Genomic DNA, 21,236 nt, shown 5'->3' on the forward strand with positions numbered 1-21,236 from the left:
ACGTTACGGACACATTTAAGAACATAGGTGGTACGGGAATGTATGTAGGTACCTACATCGTCACGGTGACCACAGATCAGGACAACAAATATGTCCGTACCTTTAATCAAAATTCTGTGCCACGTCTGTGTCACTATCTAAACAGCTTCACGGTTCATCCATCTTCACAGAGTGGAATGGCTCATGAATTTTTATTCCGCATAGTATAATGATCTTTGTTACGACATCAAGCGTTTTGTGACCCTTGGTGAAGTTTAACTTGTTTGTGACGTTTTCACAACTCTATACAATAGTAGTATTAAGGCGCAATGGCATCATGATCTGCTTTTAGGTGGAGGACAATTGAAGTGCTATAGGAAAACGTAACCGATGTTTATAGGGCCAAGGTGCGTTGCTAACTGCATAGGAGTTATAAATCTTTCAGCTGTTCACAGAAGCATTCCTTGGCACGTAGTATAAATTAGTAACAATGTTCAAAGTGTGTGCAAGGATCCCGTTAGGAATTACAGACCCTTTTGCAGTTCTTGCTTTTTGTCTCGGCCTACACTCTGTTTATACAGAACCTTAGATGTACATAGTGAAATGACATTTTAATAAATAGGCGACTGACAGACTTCGCACGACATCGTGCAATTATTTTTGCTTTATTTAATGATTTCATCTATCTGCAAAATTGGTTAGGCCCATGTCAACTGATTTCGCACTCCTGCAGGCTTTTCTCGGTACAGTACCCATTACGACATTTACCAACCATACAATTTTTTCCGTGTTTACTTGAAAAAACTCTGTCCTGCAAGAAAAAAAAATTGCGTGCTTACTGTATTGCATAGTCATAGGCCCACACAAAAGTTTATATGGGGGTTGTCATAGGTTGCCGTAGGTCTCAGGAAACTGTAGCAGGGTTACATTAACTATGTGGAGAGCAAAATTTTCAAAGTGTGGTTTTGTCATCACTTCAATACAAGCCGTCCTAGACGCATACGTCAATGAAAGAATAACCTGCAGTTGTTTATCTCTTTATGTGAAAATTTTTGAATAAATTTAAAGCGGACTGATATGGCCCACAAATAATCCTGCGTACCTGGAAAAAATATAAATAAAGATACCTTAACAAGTATTATACCGTGAAATTGAGCAACATTACTAGAAACGTATGTTCGCTAATCAAGGAATCGGTCACAGAATAAACCAAAATTCACGGAATATACATGTCTATATCCTAATTTTAGCTCACCCTTAAACCGGAGTGTCACAGAGAAGTATTACGCCACAAGCGCTACCTCATTCCGAATCTCCTAACATCGCGCATGTACCATGAACGCAATAATATTTTATGCTATGAAAGCTAGCGTGCATAAAAAGCAAACCGACGTCCTAACACAGCTGGCAGTGCTTGCTTGTGTTAGGACATCGTTTCATGTAGTACCGTCCTCCCCCTTGCTATTGGCTTTGCTAACAATATAACCTGCATCGCATTCGCTGTGTAATTACCTGAAGAAATAGATAACATTGGAGCTTGTAAAGTAAGTCGTATTTTACCAGTGAGAAATGTTTGTGCGTAAAATCTGGCACCAGGAGCATGTGTCTGGCATTCTACTCATCCACTGCCGTAAAGGAGTCAAGAAAAAGAGGAAACGGGGTGACGACGCGAAGCTACAGCGAGTGTTATTGGACTTTCTAACCTACTGTATACACATCGTGTCCAGCTCTTACAGCTTCGTGAGGTGGCAAATAAGCATGCACGAAACAAAGTGACGTGGCATGCGAATGTCTACGTGTCACTGTTACGACTTTTACAGTGCACAGATGAGTTGTATACGCCACTTTGTATTGAGCACAAGAATACTATGGTACGTCTATCAATTCTAATGTCCTAAAATGTTATATCCTAGAAGTAAAATCAAAATAGGAATTTATGGCAGGTCGCTAACGGTCAATAATCTTTCGAAGCGCACATTCATTGTTTCACAAGAGAAGAGTAATTCGTCCTTAAAGGATAATAAAATGTTCTGGCGTCTACATCTCTCAAATGAAAGAGCCTACATTTTCTTGTCTAACGCGGTACATGCAAGCACATTTCCGCTAAAACAAATGTTCTCACATACGACATCTGATCTTTGTTTCATTTCCTAATAAATATGCACAGACTCCACCAGCCCGATTTAATGATCACCCTAAGCTGCTCCAAAGGCAGCAATCAAATCAAATAAAATAGAAACCCTCACGGCTGGTGCATATTCACGCATAGACCTTATTCGTTGAGGTCTTTCATAGAAGAGGAAGCTAAGTGGACGTCGTATTTGCTAAACCAGTCAAACACGTTGGCGATGGTGTTGCACACGTTTTCAGAGACTCGTGGCTGCTCGATTTCCTTCGTTCTGCGTATCACTAATAGGCAAGACCATGGTTCAACACAGCTAGTCCACGAGACTTCGCTTTGTCTGCCTCCGTCAATTGGTGTCGCGTCCCATGCTGTTTGCCCAACTTAGGCTACAAATTTACAGCAGAACTCATCATTGATGGGAACGCGAATTAAACATTTTGCACTTGTTTTCCAGAATTCCATACCGTTATATTTCGATCTTGCCTTGTTAAATGTTTAAAGCATGTAACATGCTTCCAGCTGTCTGGTGCTTAAAATTTTATAAACATTTACACTATCTTTCATGGTAATGACGCAATAGTTCTGCGGAAAACCGAAAGGTGGAGAGAAGCAATTATCAAAGGGAAAATCAGACATCCATCAGTTCGCAGCAATTGCTACAAAGGAAACCCATACGGGTTCCTCAAAACAAAAGCTTCGCAGTTGAAGAAAAATTTGTCCTGGTCCGGGACTCGATCCCGGGACCACCGCCTTTCCGGGGCAGCCGCTCTACCACATGAGCTAACCCGGCGGCTAGCAGAAGGCAGGGCGAAGTCGAATTTGTCAACAACTCGAAGCAAAGGCAAGAGTTTGACGCAATAGTTCTGCGGCAACCCGCAAGGTGTAGAGAAGTATTTAATGACGGGAAAATCAGACACCCACCTTTCGTAGCAATTGCTAAAAAGGAAACCCATACGGATTCCTCGAAAGAAAAGCCTCGCAGTTAGCTCAGATGATAGAGCGGCTCCCCGGAAAGGCGGTGATCCCGGGTTCGAGTCCCGGACAAGGACGAATTTTTCTTCAACCGCGAGGCTTTTCTTTCGAGGAACCCGTATGGGTTTCCTTTGTAGCAATTGATACGAACGGCTGGATGTCTGATTTTTCCTTTATTGTTTACTTTCATTATAATGTTAGCGATAAATTATCCCAAGTTACACAATGCTGGGGCAGGTAACCTGCCACAAGTGGGAGGCTTTTCCAGGTTTATAATGTGTTTTGATCATGACTAGCTTTTTATTATACGTACATCTGTGATCTGCCGACTGCATTGATTCTAGTGTTCATGTTTATGTTGGGATATTTACCGCATGCTTCCGGCAAGTTCTCGTGTGCAAATGTTTCATTGCTTATCATGAATTGCAGTGTCTTTCCCCTTTAATAACTCATCCACCACATTCTTCATCGGTCTTTTGTGATAATTCAACTGTGTAACAACTGTGTAAGCCGATTGTTTTATGCCTTTTTCGTGTAATTTTTATAGTACTGAATTATTTTCGAACGGGTATGCGTAAACTCGGTAAATGGCAGATAGGTACTTGCGCATTTGAGCTACCTTATTTCCTGTCATAAGCGACCATATTTTATCGTCGCTGTTTCGTGTTTCTTTTTTCCACAGCCGACGTGCAAATTTATTTGCATGTGGTGCACTAATGTCTCGGTCCATTTTTATTACCCACTTTTTTATTATAGGGGCATGCGCGTGAATGCCACTTAGAGCCTCGTCTCTTTTACTTTTGGTATTTGTTCCTTGTTGACTAGTCATTGTCTATGAAATTTGAGATCGACATGTGCTAGGCGTTTGCAATATTGCAATTCAATAAAATTTACTCATTCTGAAAAGCAGTGTAATGATTTGTTTGATAGGTGTTTTTATTAAGGTAACTTGCTTTTTTTTGCATGCAGTTAAAGGCCAGAACAGGGTCCGGGAGGTTACGCCAAAGTTTCCACTGTGCCGGTCCAGGTACCTCAACTCTACTTTTATATAAAACTGTTCTCTAATAGGCAACTGTTGGGAACGGTCAGGCACCACACCCCTGCTGACATTTCTACTTTCCAATTTTTTGGTATCACCGCAGGTCACACGGCCAGGCTGTGTTGTCAAAATAATACCAGTGGCTTCTTTTTGACAGCAATGCATGAGCCAGTTTGGCATATGACATCAGTTTGTACTCACAGGTGAAAGCAAAAATATTGCAGAAGTGGGAACCGATAGAAAGCTTCCTAACTGCCTACTAGAACGTAGTTTTATATAAAAAACAGGTCTGAAAGTACCTGGAATGGCGCACCCGATATAGCCATGACTATTTTATGTGGATGAACGTTCCAGTAACTGAAACCTTTTATTTGCAAGAGGTTTCCATATACTCTTATGTGGAACGGCGATCCGCATAATTAATAAGCTAAAATAAGTGGTGCTCTGTTCCATGCATGTATGTATCCACAGTGTAAGTGGAACGCGGTTCCAAATATATAACTGAAACTTTTTTGCAAAAAAGTTCCAGGTACTAAGTGGGTCTTATGTGGATCTAGATTAAGTATGTAAGAGGGACAGAGCCTCACGCATTCGGTAAAAACATGGTTACTCAAGCACGAAAGCTTTTGTCTAGCAGTGATAAATGGGTAATGTTAGATTCAGTCCGCGCTAGATTCACTTTAATCTTGCTTGCTACTTGCTAATCTTTAATCTTTTTGCTTTAATCTTGCTATCCCTACTTGTAGAATAATCAAGTAGGGATATTAAATGAGCTAACAGTAATAACATATTTTATTGCATTGCGAATTGTTCATTTCATGATGAACACAAATACTTACGATGTAATATGACAAAAAATTATTTCTTTTTTGATGAAAATAAGGTTTTGCTGCGTATATGGCGATGAAAAAAAGAAGTGCACAAGCGACGATGGGTAATATAGTTCAGATGTTTATTATTGGTTATTATTGAATATATGATTGACTTTCCTCGCTCTACAGCTCTAGAAAGCAATGCGAATTTCAAGAATAGTTCGAGGCATTGTCCGGCTGCATGCAGTATTCCGAGCGATGAGACGAGATGGGCGAGAAGAATGACAGTAGGCACAGTGGTGAGCGCGCGTAACAGTGATGAACTGCGCATACAGCTTTCGCAATATCATAATGCACAGCAATGCTTACCATGCAGCCTTTTCCGTCTGCAAACGGCGTCCCATTAGGTTGTATGCAACCTTCATAGGTGCGCGGCTGCAAAATAATGATAAATGGTTCTTACGTGCTTGAGTTTATTAGCTATGACATAAAGTAAAAATTAATATGATAGGGTTAAAATTGTTATAAGAATGACTTGGGCTCATTCTGTTCTAAATCCCCTGAAACCACACACGGGAGTAACACCACCGCTTGCTAGAGTCACAGGTAGCGTAGAGATTCCTTACTCCTAACAGATCTCCGCACAACATTTCTCGCGCTCTTTTTTGCCGAAACCTTCTTCAACCTTTCCCACGCTGAATATAAAGGCCCTGAAACACAAATGTGAAGGCATGACTTACCTGCAGTCAATGTTACTAACTGATCCCTATCTTCTGCGGAGATGTATCCACAGATGCGATTCTAGACACTGGGAGTGAAATAACTGTCATACGCGAGAGTCTGCTTCCGCAATGTATCCTGGAGCCGTCATGCACGATAACATTGGCCTCTGCATTTGGTAAAACTATCGAGGCAAAGCCAGCAACGTTGCTGGTGAAGTTAAATAGCCCTCAAATGGCAGCGGAACCTCAGAACGTTAACCTACTTTGCGCGCTGACTAATGAGGTCGACGAGGGCACAGACTGTTTGTTGACCAAGGAAGAATGGGAACATTTGTTGAAGGCCAGTAGCTCTCTGGCATGCATTGTAGCACCGGCCGGGCCTGTCCAGTGGATGGAGTGATCAAATGAGAAAGCTGGGATAGTAGCCTGCAACGTTACTTTGGAGGAGGAACGTGTTTCTTGGGAAGTTGAGCTAATTGATGAAGCAAGGGATGAGACATTAAGCCAGAGAGAAGAGTTCCGCAGAGTGCAGCTAGCCGACGCTACCTTAAAGAAAGGTGGGGAAAATGCTCGGAGTGAGAAACCCGGCATGTTCGTCTCTGATGTACTCTTATACCACTGGGACTCAATAGTAGGCACTCGAGTGAGACAACTAGTCGTTCCCAAACACACGCGCAGTGAGGTGCTGCGTTTAGCTCACGAGTCACTATGCGAAGCGCACTTAGGGCCAAAGAAAATTAAAGCGCGCGTTAGGTATATTTTTTCTCGCCTGGCATGGAGAAGGAGGTATTAGAGCATTGTCGTTCATGCCATCATTGTTAATTCGCTCTGACAGGCAACGCACGGACGGAGTACCTATAAGTCCCCTCACTAGCCAGAGCACCCTTTTCAAATTGAAACTTTCAGTCATTCTATCATTCCGGAAATGATCTGTTCCGACTAGGGCATTAATCTCGAATCACAGCTCAACAGTCGATGCTCGAGAAATTAGGTTGCGCACCAAGATTCTCAATCCCAGAACACCCAGACAAAATAGCTGCAATTGAGAATCTGGTGTCACCATGCACTAAAAAGGAGCTACGCAGCCTGCTAGGACTGTGTAGCTACTATAGTGATTGCGTCAGGCAATATGCAATGGTGGCGAACCCGCTCACGCGGTTAACAAAGAAAGCGGTACCCAATAGCATACCCTGGCCAGAGGAAGCTCAGACGGCATTTGAGACATTGAAACAGTCCCTGTGCGAGGCCGGGGCGCTCAGCACTCCGGAGCCATCTGAGCCCTACTGGCTTTTCACAGACCCATCAGCTATGGCGCCGGGCGCTTGTTTGGCCCAACAGCCGAGGGAAAGGAAAGGCATATGCCTTGGCAAGCCACCGCTTCAAGCCGACTCAGATGCGATGGTCGACAATCGAGATGCAAGCGTTTGCTATTCTATTGTCCATAAAGAAGTTTGATTACTGGCTTTTTGGTGCCATAATAAACGTTGTTTCCGACCACAATCCGCTGTCGTCCCTCACAACTTCGACTCCACACGGGACAGTATTGACAAGGTGGGCGCTGGCTTTACAGCGATATCACGTGTCAGTGCTACATCGAAAGGATGTCAGTAATGGTAACGCGGATGCGTTGTTCAGGCTTCACAACAGCTCATGGAAGCCATCGTAATACTACAGTGCCATGCCAGATGGGTAGGCGTGAATGTTCCTGCTCACCTGGCGCTGTATGTTGCGGACTTTGTGAGCGCCGATTAAACACACAGAGACACTAGAGTGCTCTTATAACATGGAAATGCAATCGTGTGCTTAATTCTTTGGGGACATGTATTGTGTATATTTTTCCTCTGGTCCTGCTTTGTTATTTTGCAGGTTGGTTTGTCGTTGTTGATATAATTAGGCCAGGGTGTGGTTAGAAAGTTTGATTACGTATACGCGGCACTGATTTATCGTATCACTGAGCGAAAATTAGCCCAGTATACTCTTTAGGGGGAACGTGTTAGGCCGTTCATCTCTCGAACATTCAGAATGGACGATGTAGGGCTGCATGACTGTTTTGTATATACTTTCGCTGTGCCGCGACTTGCCCATGTCTTAAATGAATAGGGAGGCGTTGTGAGGATTGGGGGCTCAATCCCATCGCTCGTAATCAGTTGTAAAGATTGGATGGGGCATGAATTAGAAGGTAGCTGGCCCATGCCGTCGTCCAACTTACCCACGCTGAGGACGTTGTTGAATGGAAGGACTGCTTCTCATCGAGAACGAGGAATATGGGTTTATTTACAGTGTCTACATAAGGACGTTGCAGTTCATCAGTCTAGCATGACTGCGAGAGAAAGTACACTGAGTGGCCGCACAACAGCGGTTTATAAACACTCGGTCCTCCCTCGATCCCAAGGTGACGGAAACGTTCGGCCAGTTATCGTAAACAAGTCGCCTCTCTGCGCGAGGGATTACACGCACACACTCACACACACACTTCTTTGCGAGGTTCACAGTCCTCAACCGACGTCAGACGGACTTCGTAGAACTCGGGGCTTACTTCAGGAAAGGAGCCTTTTATTCCCCGAGCTGACCCCCGCAGCGTTGCCCATTGTCTTGCGTCTTGAACGGCGCGTGGGAAGGGCCTCGACTACGTTCCCTCGGGGGCTCTCCCGCTCGCGGCAGACCGGGTAGGCGGTGTCGTGTTCCGGCACAAAGCCTGCTTCGTAAACTTATCTTGGCTCCAGCGACGGAGAGTCGAGCACGCGCACTTTGCTCTCCACAGACAGTCGACTTAGTGAAGCCGTGGCTAGAGGTTTGCGGTGGCGTTCCAGGAAAGTTGATGCCGCGTTCGCAACTGGCTGGCAAAACTTGCACCTCAGCTGGACCGTTCTTAACAGTGCCTCCATGGCGCGGAAAATCTCGACTGTCGAGCGCTGAGAACCGCTGGGCAGGAAGAGAACGGCTGGTGGTCAGGGGGTGATGCCTTGGCTTGCAGCTACCACTTGTGTAATGATGTCACCGCCCCAAAACATACAAGGACAGGCAACTGCAAAATTAACTCCATAACACGGCTCTGCGCCGAGATGACGTACCTTGGCTCTCACTTTAGACCCGCTAGGCTTCACAGAAAACATAAGTACAGAAACTAAAAATGCTGCATTTCGCTATGCCAATTTTTTAAACAATTTCGTGCTGATAAATTCAGCAATCATGGAGGGAATCCTGCTAAATTAGAGGGGATCTTCTTGCCTTAGCAAAATTAACAATTACAACCCTGAAGTTTACACTGGACCCTTAAACGCAGAATTCAAATTAGCCTGCTCAAACCATCCGCATTGCTATGCAACTTTCCCTTCTTATATCTAACGGAGAAGTTGTACTCTTGGAGAGTGAGACGACATCGGAGCAAGTGGCCATTTTTGTGTGATATTTGATTGAGCCACATCAGTGGACAGTGGTCGGTCTCGAAGATGAACTTCGCTCCGTAGAAGTAACACGACACCTTCTGTGTGGCCCAAACTAAACAAGCGCATTCCTTCTCTGAAGCGCTGTAGGCTTGCTCTCTTACATTTAGTTTACGGCTGGCATAGAGGATAGGATGCTCCTCGTTATCGTCGCCGACCTGACTAATTACCACGCCCATACCTCTGTCGCTTGCGTCGCACTGAACTATGAATTCCTTTGTGTAGTCTGGCGCGCGAAGCACAGGACGAGAAACCAATAGCGTTTTCAAACTTTGGGAAGCGTTCACTTTGTCCTTATCCCAGTGTAAGCTACTCGGTGCTCCCTTTCGGAGGGCGTCCGTTAATGGACTTGCCATATGCGAGTAATTCGGAATTTTCGTTCATTTTTGGGACTTGTGTTGACAAGTCGCAAAAATGAACGGAGGTCGGTTTTCGTGCATGGCTGAGAAAATCCTCCAATCGTAACTATTTTCAGTTCGGCCGGCCATCTCCTGCCCTGGCTGACAATATGGCCCAGATAAGTAACCTGTGAACAACCAAATCTACACTTTTCCGCTTTCATTGTTAAGCCGGCTTCTCTCAACCGTGAGAACACCTGTTTGAGGTGCGATACGTGTCGCTATCAGTAGTCCGAAAAAAATTGCTACATGATCAAGACATGGCAAGGCGAACTCCTGCAAGTATTTTAGGACAATATCCATTAACATAAAGAAGCTAAACGGCGCGTTCTTCAGCCGAAGCTGAGTGCGAGAGGGCGAAAAGTGCCTACAGATGAGATGAATGCGGCATAGCGGCTGGCACTTTCTGAAAGGGGAACTTGCCAGTAGCCCCGCACGACATCTATAGTTGAAATGTATTTAGCAGCGCTAACTCTTTCAATTCGTTCCTCAATGTTGGGTATCCGCTACAGCTGATCCCTAGTGATGGCATTTAACTTCCTGTAGTCAACACACGGACGCGGGTCCTTGTTAGGGGTTTCTACCAGTATTAGCAGTGACGTGTAGTCACCCTCAGCGGGCTCAATAACTCCCAACTCTAGCATGCGCTGTATCTCTGCCTCCATAATTTTTCTCTGTCTTGGAGACACCCTGTAAGGCTTTGATCTTACGGGTTCGGTTGATGTCAGCTCTATTTCATGCTTTATTAGTTCGGTTCTTCCTGGCCGACCGCTTAATCTGTAGAGAGATTCCCCTAACACCCTTTTTAGCTTATCTAGCTGCTCGGGTCCTAGAGCGTGCGAGCTTACCGAATGTTCTACTACTTCTAGGCCGATTTCAGAGTGTGAGGTCGCCCTATACTCCTTAAACTTGGTGCGAGTGCCACCCTGCTCTTTGGTGGTATAGTTAATGACTCCGCTCCGCTCTATATACGGCTTCATCAAATTGCAGTGATATATCCTCACCTCCTTCCTGCGACCGGGCATTTTCAGAGCATAGTTAGTATCTGAAAGCTTTTGCAGCCCTTTAACGGGCCCGTCGCAGTGAACTTCAAGCTTGTTCTTTCTTGAAGGGTTGAGGATCATTACCTGATTTCCGGGGTTAAACGTACGAATCCTCGCATTCTTGCAATAAAATTTGGCCTTCTTTTGAGCTACTCCCATGTTCCTTTCCACTAGTTCTTTGGTTGCGCTTAGCCGTTCCAGCAAATATAGCACGTATTCAACCACTGTTGGACTCTCTCCTCGTTCTTCCCACATCTCTCTTAGCATTCTCAGTGGAGAACGGAGTGTCCTCCCATACACTAGTTCCGCTGGCGCGAACCCTGTAGCCTCATGTGGAACCGTTTGCAAAGCAAGCAAAGTTGCCGGCAGACAGTTCTCCCAGTCCTCCTTCTGCTCGTAACAGAGCGCACGCAAAACTCGCTTAAGCACTGAATGCCACCTCTCTACACTGTTTTAGTGAGGGTGATGGACGGAACTGTGTATTACCTTTACCCCGCACGTTTGCAAGAATGTGGAAGTCAGTGCGCTGGTGAATAATGACCCTTGATTCGCCTGAATTTCAGCTGGAAACCCAACTCGTGCAAACACTGTCAAAAGCGCGTCTACTACTTCGGTGGAGCTGAGCTCTTTCAGAGGGATTGCTTCTGGAAACTTTGTAGCCTGACACAGCATGGTAAACAAGTACCTGTAACCCGATTTTGCTTTTGGTAGAGGCCCTACCGTGTCTATCACAAGTCGTCTGAAATGTTCTGTTATTAAGGGCACTACTTTTAGTGGAGCTTTCTATGTCTCTCTTGGTTTACCCGAGCGCTGGCAGGCGTCGCATGATCTTACATAGTTTTCTACGTCTTTGAAACAGCCAGGCCAGTAGTATTCCATAAGCAATCTTTCTTTTGATTTGTTTATGCCTAGGTGGCCGGGCCATCCATTTCGATGACAGAGACTCAAAAGGTCCTACCTGTACTTAGTAGGTACGACTAACTGATCTAAAATCCCACCGATACAACAATCCTCCTCTCTCATGTATCGTCACGTTGCGCCTAGGAATGCCTTGCTTAGCTTTGTGATGTAATTCAGCTAAGCTCTCATCATTCTTTTGCTCGGCTGCCAGTGACTCTCTATTCACACGTAAGAGATGATCAAAGTTCTTTTAGGCCGGTGATAGTAATGACCATTTCTCGCTTGCGAGTGCATCAGCGGGCTCTTTCTGCAGGGGTAAACCTTGACACCCTGGCGATGCGCTCTCATTGAGCTGGTCAGCGGGCAGGCTTTCCTCAACTGTTTTTTCACCACTCGAGCCTAGCTCGGATTCGGTTATTGAAGTTATCTATTTTGCTGCTTCCACTGGAGCAGCTTGTGCATTTTCAGCCGAAAGCGACGTGATTGTTCGAGCTTGGCCTCGCGTCAATGCCTGTATTACGCTCTCTCCCAGCTTAAGCCCCTTTTCACGCAGCAACCGATTTGAACGATTCGAAAAAATGTAAGTGTACTGCAGTGACAAAAATTTGGAAACTGCAGCCTCGGTCACAAGCTCTCCGAATGGTCCACTGATTTTGACTTTGACCATGGGCAGACACGCTGTGTTCTTCTAAAACCTGTTTGATCTATGCCACTTCTTCGCTGAAGTCATCTACCGTCACGTAAGACGGATGGACAATGTCCATCGTGGCAGCACTGTAAATTAGCACCCGGCATGGTTTGCCATTAACGTGCAGGTCATGAAGATATGGGCTTAAAAGTTCCATATTCTCGTCTTTTTCACCTACGTAGGAAAGAAACTACGCTAGGCTTCCCGCAGTTAACAGCTATATGTCCCAGTTTGGGGCATTTATAACATCGTATCGGCCTAAACGATTTGAATTTTCTTTTCTGCTCCTTTTGTGTGGTTTCCCCGTTAAGTTTCTCCTCGCTCTTTTCTGAGGGCTTTTCCTCCACGTCTACAGGCTCCGGTCGTCTAGTCTGCGAACCCTTCTTGAACGGAAATGGTTTCCGCGGTCCACTTCGACCTTCCCAATTTCCGTCCTCGGCGTTCAACTTTCTACGCATTGTGTACTCTTCGGCTAATTCAGCCGCCCTTTTCACAGCGTTTACATTCCCTCTGCCTTGCACCCACGGTTTCACAGCTTGAGGGATGCTTTTGTAAAGCTGCTCTAGACACATGCATTCAATGATCATGTTTCTGCTGTCGTACGCCTCCGCGCTTTTCAGCCACTCGACTAGGTTGGCCTTTAAGCCGTATGCAAACTCCGGATACCCCTCGCTATCTTTCTTGCCTGTGCTCCTTAACTTTTGCGGAATAGCTTCGGCTGAAAGGCGGTATTTCTTCAGGAGACTAGCCTTAACTTCTGCATAATCATATGCATCCTGTGCACTGAGTCTGGCGATTACTTCCGCCGCCTCACACGGCAACATAGACAGCAGCCGCTGTGGCCATGTACTCGGACCGAAGTTCATCTTCTCGCAAGTCCTTTCAAAATTGCTGAGGAACAAGCCAATGTCGGTCCCGACCTCAAATGGCTTTAATAGCCTGTCCATGCGGTATGATTCTGCCTCCCTTGAACGTCCCAGAGCCCCTTTACTTCCTTGAGACAAATGCAAACGTTTGCTTTCAAGTTCAAGTTGCATTTTTCTTTACTTGCGATCTTTATCGCGTTCCTCACTCTTTCGTTCTTCTCTCTTTTTCAGAAGTTCCAACCCCATTTCAATTTCTTTCTCACTGGCCTGTTGGGAAATTAGCTCCAATAATTCCGGTTTTAGCATTTCCTTGCGTACATCTAGGCCCAGTTCCTCACCAACAATCAACAACTCATCTCTCAGCAGTGTCCTTAACTCCATGATTGCTGCTTTACTTCCTTGGTCCAGCTCGCTAAATCTACCTAGGAAACCACAACCTAGCTAACAATCAACAATATAGCTTCCCTACGGTCCTAAGAAGAACAACCACAATATGAAGCCTAGACATTCAAAGCAAGAACCAAGGACTCACCGCAGACACAGCACTACGTCGCAAAGTCCATCTCATCACTGTCAGCCAGTTGTTAGGATTGGGGTGTCAATACCATCGCTCGTAATCAGTTGTCAAGATTGGAGTCGGGCATGAATTAGAAGGTAGCTGTAGTCCAACTTATCCACGCTGAAGACGTTGTTGAAGGGAAGGACTGCTTCTCATCGAGAACGAGGAATATTGGTTTATTTCCACTATCTACATAAGGACGTTGCAGTTCATCAATCTAGCATCACTGCGAGAGAAAGTACTCTGAGCGGCCGCACAACAGCGGTTTATAAACACTTGGTCCTCCCTCGATCCCAAGGTGAGGGAAACGTTCGACCGGTCATCGTAAACAACCTCTCTACACGAGAGATTACACACGCACACTCACGCACACACATCTTCGCGCGAGGTTCACGGTCTCAACCGACGTCAGACGGACTTCGTAGAACTCGAGGCTTACTTCAGGAAAGGCGCCTTTATTCCCCGAACTGACCCCCGCAGCGCAGCCGGTTGCCCATTGTCTTGTGCCTTGAACGGCGCGTGGGAAGGGCCTCGAACTACGTTCCCTCGGTGACTCCCCCGCTCGCGGCAGACCGGGTGGGCGGTGTCGTGTTCCGGCACAAAGCCTGCTTCCTCGAACTCATCTTGGCTCCAGCGACGGAGAGTCGAGGACGCGCGTATCGTTCACACACAGTCGACTTAGTGACGCCGTGGCTAGAGGTTCGCGGTGGCGTTCCAGGAAAGCTGACGCCGCTGTCGCAACGGGCTGGCAAAACTTGCTCCTAAGCCAGGCCGTTCTTAACAGCGTCCTTTCCCCAGCGCGTCCGGGCAGCAACCGTTTCTGTTTTTGAGAGGTCGGACGCCCGCGTGTGTCGAGTGACGAGCCGCGGCGCGCGCTGGAAGGCGGGGGAGGGGGGGGCGTGCGGATGAGGAGAACGGATTTGGAGAACGCGGTCTTACGTGCACTGGATTACCATTCAACCAATGACCACAATAGGTCCACGCAGACAAAGCTTGAGTGGGACGGATGTTGTGGCGCCGGCTCCCGAGTCACCTGCTGGTTGGAAGCGCCGCCGAGGTTTAGAGGGGCCTAGCAATGTTGATCACGTCTTGCGTGTACGGAGAGCGGCCCACTGCCCTACGCGGCCGGGCGACAACCACGTGTTTCTTGTTCTGAGCACTGAGAAGAGCCCGCGTGTTGTCGAGTGACAACTTGCACTGCGCGCCGTAGATAGAGGCGCGGTGCGCATGAGCAGATCGCGTTCGGATAAAATCGTCTTCAGAAGACCGAGTCCGGATGCCGCCAATGGTCATTATTTTTCCACGCGGAAAAACCTTGTGGGGGGACTGCGGTACGAGGTACTGTGACAGCAGTGGCCGAGCCACTGCTGGCTAGAAACGCCGCTAAGGTTGGAGATGGGCGCACTAAATCGTGCGTGCCTGACGTGTCTGCTAAGCCCGTCACTGAGCACGTGGAAATTAGAGAGGGAAACAAATTTGTCGGAAGAAGGAAAACAGGGTTGGTTTCGAATGCATTTACTTGTGAGAGTAAGGTCTTCCTTTTGGGTTGTGGCTTAAGCAAACTTTAAACTCTCATTGACAACTGCTTCGGTGGGATGGCCTAACGGTCCTACTGTCTTTTTCTTTGTTGCTTTCACCTATAACAATCGAGACGAAGTGCTTGTTCCTCTGTCCAGGTTGTAATCACTAAGCCTGATAGATCAGTAAGACTCCGTACGATGCAACGCTAGTCTGGGCCGTAAGCACTTAGTTTGAGAACAGTGAGACCCGGTTGGTCGTATGTAGTGACAGTTGTCCTAGGCTCTAACTTATGAAAAAGTAGTAGAGCAAGGCGCTGTATACTTGTGTCTTTTGCATCAGTGTTCTTTCGCTAACTCTACATTTGACTGTGTAAATATTTTCGTTGCTATGTATCTTCATGTTTTGTAACCTCCAACCTGCCTCCTGCTTTATCAACGCCTATAATCGCCTTGAAGACACTTTGGTCAACTTCAAGGAGAAAGGAACAAACTTTTCTCTGTGCCAACAAAAACTGGCTACACTTAAAGAACGGCGACAACGGCGTACACAGTCGGCGATCGTCAAAATCTGATCTGCGGGTCGAGCACGTCGCCTTCCATACATCAGCCGTCGAATGTTCCAGATACCCGCCGTGGTTGCTCAGTGGCTATGGTGTTGGGCTGCTGAGCACGAGGTCGCGGGATCGAATCCCGGCCATGGTGGCCGCATTTTGATGGGGGCGAAATGCGAGAACACCCGTGTGCTTAGATTTAGGTGCACGTTAAAGAACCCGAGGTGGTCAAAATTTCCGGAGTCCTCCACTACGGCGTGCCTCATAATCAGAAAGTGGTTTTGGCACGTAAAACCCCAAATATTATATTAATGTTCCAGACTAATCGCTGGGACCTGCATGCTTTTCATAAAGTTCTGCACCATTCGCGTTGCTCAATGAAATCAGATAACACAAGGTTTGGTAGAAATAGACAGCGGATAGAACCATCGATAGCTTTAGAGAAACGTCTGATAACAGCGCTGTGCGATAACATTTGTTAGGCGGTGAAAAGTGGTCGCCCGATAGAGATATATAAGTAGACGTGTCAAAATGCTTGTCTTCACAGTTTTATAAGAAAAGTACATAACTCAACTCAAGAAGACGGTAATTTACGGAAATGGGCGGGGGGGGGGGGGCTCATAAAGGCACTAAGCAGGCAAATTTTGACTGGTGTGTGTCTATTTTGGTAATTCAAAATCTATTAAATCCTCCATTTTGTCCCTTTAATAAGTGCTATATGAAAAGCTTCCCTCCTCCATAGAGGTCCATATACGGCAGAAATTTTCCCCTCAGAGACAGTGGGGGCTAACCTATATATGACGTGTACGGACTGTTTGACGTGCCAATGGTAATTAGATGCTTTGAATTTAATTACTGAACTCTTTTTATCTAGCAATTCTTTTACTTTATACACGCATGTAGATGGTGCTCACCAGTTTCTGTCTAGCTATGTGGCACAAAATGTTCCTATTTTAAAGAACTAGATTGCGTATCCTACGTGATGAACGACAAACGCCCTATCGCTGTAGCTTCACTATAGTCTTTGTCGAATGCCATTTATTCAAGCGTTCCAGAGAGCTAACCTGAAACTTCGCTATATTTTCTAGAGTACTAAGGCAACTGATCAAAACATCTACTTCAAGTTTTGTAAAATAAGTGGCAATGTATTGTGCAATTCGTGACAACACTTTCGTGTTTCTTGTTTAAATGCACGCGTTGTAAATAATTACATGTCCCTCGGTTTCTTATGATTTCATCTGTGATACCAGGTTTGCAGTTCGTTTCTACAATATCCTCTGTGAACCGTACAAGAAAGTATGATAATATTTCGTAAAAATAAGGGACAGGATGTGTCTAATGCGTGCGAAGAATTACAAAAGGTGTGCAATTGCGACATTGGCCATAAATTGCGCATGCAAGTAGTCGGGAGTGCTATGATTGGTAGTGAAGGTTACAAAAATTTTACATTTGACTAAAGTTCAAGCTTAAGGTTGTGTGAGGTCGTGTGTTTTTACGCAATAAACTCCATAAATGAGCGCTCCAGAGCGGCTATGATTCACTTTTACGGACTGAAGCGAAATTTTGCACCCAGCACTGAGTTAACTAGAAATATAACCAATATCAAAGTTAGCTACAACGCTCATATAAATATGCCAAATCTCTTGGCCAAGTTATGCACGCGCATTGTGGCATCGGCATCGCTCCCAGCTGCGTGCACGACGACTTAGTGGGCGACATGAAAAGGACCGCGTTAGAGCGAAATAAATTCATTCGTTAACTGGGATACGAATACTGAAGTGCGTATCGTCCCCGCGATGCACCATAGGTGACAAGACTGGGACTAATGACGACAACACCAAGCACTGTTCTCGATCTGAAGGACTGGCTGCCTGATACAAGCGGACGATTTGATCTGTTCGTACGGCAAAGTTTCAAGTGGATGAATGAGCTGGGCCTCACTTGCTTCAGCGAGGCCCACGTGTTGGCCTCTGCTGAATTTGTAGAGGCTTGCAGTCATCCTTGCCAGTTCAATGTTTGGCCTGCACCAGCATGGCGGTGCACCAGAATCCGTCAACGTGCAACGATGCAAGCTTGCGCCTTCTTTCGGGCCATACTGCAATGACCCTTCACCTTTCAAACAGCAAGAAGGCTCCGAAGCAGCAAGGCTTCATAGCAAAGGCTATTACGACTGGTACCGCCAAACTAGTTTTAAGGATATTTCATTATGGATATAATTCAATGATGAGTATGACACGGAGTCACGCCCGAAAAGGTAAGCACTACAACAATCAAGAAACGCATAGGGCGAAGTTTCTGCCACAACATATAGAGGGCAATTTGCTGACAAAGGAACCGGAAATCACATACGCTCCTCCCAAGCCTCAACCGGCAGAACCTCGACGTTAAAAAAAAGGTGCAGCCCTGCGTGGTACGCGCACCAAAGTCACAGCGTAAGCTGGAGAAGCGGATCAATATCAGTTCCAATTTCGGCACCACGTGCTGCAGGTTCTTCGTGTCGTTTTCACGACATGTTCACCTGTTGGTCCGACGTCGACGGCAAGCTGCGGCTTGCTCTGCGGCTTATCCTGCTCTATGCAGAGCGTTCTGCTTAGCTGCTCTGCTGCGTGGTAGCAGCCGCGCGCGTAGCTCTACGATTCGCTTTTCAGCAGCGGTTCTTGCCTAGCGAGGAGGCGCCATAATCTGAATAGAAGAGTTAACATAGGTACGCAGACCAGACAACGTGGATCCTGGGTTCCTGCGCAGGCACCGATGTGCAGGCATCGACGCTACGCGGCGCGCATGCGACATCGCGCGTCTCCTCGCGCGCAATTACGCGTTTATCGTGCATTTTTCCGAGGGATCCTAACAGCGCTGGCGTGGCTCAGTGGTAGAGTAGCTGACTCCACGCAGCGGGCCCGGGCTCAATTCCGCAGGAACGTGATATTTTTTTTGTCGCTCCCGGTGATAGCTGTTACGTATACCGGCGGTGGCGCGGACACCATCGCCAACCGAAAGGGCTACTTCAATAAGCCCACAACAGCTTACGCTGTAAAAAGTCACGAAACGTTGAAATTTCGATGCACACGTTGTTACGGCGCAAAACCAACACAACTGACAACTGCAGAGGTTAGTGACGGGAAACTCTATGCAACAAGTGTTGGCGGTGGCACTGCTACTGCTATCAAACAGGCTGGCATTCAAGTGCTGGATATTTCTACGCTTTCCGCGTCACAGCAATGCATGTCACGTGACGCCCCTCAATACACCACCCGCACCTCGTCTACATTGTAACGTGGACCTACTTGGACGCCATACTACACAGTGAGAAGCAGCACATTGTTGCGGGTGAAACTACGGTTAAAGTATGACACGAAGTGTCCGTGTCAAGCTCGTGTTTTTCCTTCAGGCTTTTCAATGCAATAGCTTCCGCTCCTGTGGAAGGTATTGCTGTTTTGCTGAGGTCTATGCCGATATGCTTCTTTATATCAATTCTCTACGTGAGGCCAAGAAAGTTTTCAAGCGTGCGTGATTATGGTCATCAACATGTCCTTTTTACTTCGAAAAAATTATACGTGCGCCCGGCATTGCACAAAAGCTGCTTGGAAGAGCAAGTACTTTTCCCACTTCGAATCCAGAGGAACGGATGGAAGTCATATCATCTGTGTATGCAACCACTCTAACATTTGTACTTTCCAGATCAATTCTATTGATCCCATCACCTACCAAGAGCTTTCGACAGATAAACTCCATATAAAGAATAATCAGGATAGGTAAACTTAACACCCTAATTTGGCAGAGTAGGGAACGCCAGGTGGCGCCGAGGAGTGCAGACGTGTAGGAGTTTTAGACATGTTCGCATCGGCTCCGTCAATTATTGTACCTAGCAGCGGTCAAAATCATCTGACCATCACGGAATTTGCAGGATTTGTGTAGGAAGACACCAGGAAGACGCTGATACCGTTTTTTGACAAGTGGACCCAGCTTCTTCTAAGGATACGACCACCGCCCGAGCATGCCGGCCCGCCACGCTAAGCCTAACGGCGTAGCGGAGCGCGGACCCCGTGCCGTCAGCTCTCGGCCAAAGCGTAGCGCCGCCACGGCCCAACTTCCAACGGACAACGACCCGGAACTAGCCCAGGACACCATGGACACAGATCACCCAGCCATCAAAACCCAAGCTACATCTGCAGCTAACGCTGAAGAGGACCTCCTCCCGCCTGACGAGGTGATGCAGGAGGAAACCACAAGCGCTGCCGACGAGAACGAGGAGAAAGACTCAGAAAGGGAAGAAGACGAAGCCATGGACGGTCAGTGGCAGCTTGCAATCTCTGTGACAACGAAAAGGTTTTAAAAAACAAGTACGAGCAGCCTCAGATGACAGCGGAGCTCGAGGCGGTGGTGCGGACAACAGCAGCTGCAAGAGAGAGAGAGGGAGAAACAACTTTATTTGCCACTGCAGGGTAGGAAGTTAGGGCAGGTAGGCCTAGTGTGGCTCCCAGGTCGGGGCGACGTCTTGGGCCCACGAGGCGAGTGCCAGTTGCGTTTTCTTGTCTGCTCTGATCAGCAGCTGGTTCCAACTCTCCTCGGAGGGAGCTGGCAGTAATGATTGTGGGGGAGGGTTACCCTCACATCCCCAGAGAATGTGTGCACGAGTGGCGAACACTGCATGGTCGCACTTAGTACAGACGGGGTCGGAATACCCTCCAGTGCAGGCACGTACCCAGGATTTTTTTTCGGGGGGGGGGGCTCACCACCTCCATCATCATCATCATCATCATCATCATCATGTTTTATGTCCACTGCAGGACGAAGGCCTCTCCTTGCGCCAACCGATTCCAACTAGCACCCGCGAATTTCATAATTTCATCGCTCCACCTAGTGTTTTGTCGTCCTCGATTGCGTTTCCCTTCTCTTGGTACCCATTCTGTAACCCTAATGGTCCAACGGTTATCTAACCGGCGCATTACATGAACTGCCCAGCTACATTTTTTCCTCTTGATGTCAATTAGAATATCGTCTATACCCGTTCGCTCTCTGATCCATACCACTCTCTTTCTCAACGCTATGCCTATCAATCTTCGTTCGATCGCTCTTTGCGTGGTCCTTAACTTGCTCTCAAATCTCTGCCCCATATGCACTGGCATAATGCTCTGGGAAATGCACTCGCAAATGAATTGGCACTGGACATATTGAACTGGAAAAATGCACTGATTGCACACCTTACTTTTCAATAATAATGGTAAGCTTCCAGTCAGGAGCTGGCAATGTCTGCCGTATGCGATCCAACCTATTTTTAGTCTTCTGTGAATTTCCTTCTCATGACTAGGGTTCCCTCTGATTAATTGACCTAGGTAAACGTACTCCTTCACAGTCTCTAGTGGCGGACTGGCCATCCTGATCTCTTGTTCCTTTGCCCGGCTATTTATTATGATCTTCATCTTCTGCATAATAATATTCAACCCCACTATTACACTCTCTCTGTTAAGGTCTCCAATCATTTGTTGTAACCCGTTTGCATTGTTGTTGAATAGAACAATGTCATCGGCAAACCGGAGGTTGCCGAGATATTTGCCGTCGATCTTTACTCCTAAGCCTTCCCAGTTTAATAGCTTGAATTCTTCTAAGCACGCAGAAAAT

General features: G+C 46.7%; 1 long non-coding RNA gene across 2 annotated transcripts in view; it reads right to left on the minus strand.

Annotated features, from left to right (window-relative positions):
* Positions 1-611: 611 nt before the first annotated feature.
* The window catches only part of LOC142574111 (uncharacterized), an 84,684-nt gene continuing 64,059 nt past the window's right edge, over positions 612-21,236 (minus strand). For both annotated transcript variants that reach the window (XR_012826425.1, XR_012826424.1), the window contains 2 exons: positions 5,297-5,362; positions 612-790 (listed from right to left, as the gene is read on the minus strand). This is a non-coding gene — a long non-coding RNA (uncharacterized LOC142574111). The remainder of the gene's footprint in view (positions 791-5,296; positions 5,363-21,236) is intronic.

This window comes from Dermacentor variabilis, chromosome 3, assembly GCF_050947875.1.
Source record: "Dermacentor variabilis isolate Ectoservices chromosome 3, ASM5094787v1, whole genome shotgun sequence".
Classification (NCBI taxonomy): domain Eukaryota; kingdom Metazoa; phylum Arthropoda; class Arachnida; order Ixodida; family Ixodidae; genus Dermacentor; species Dermacentor variabilis.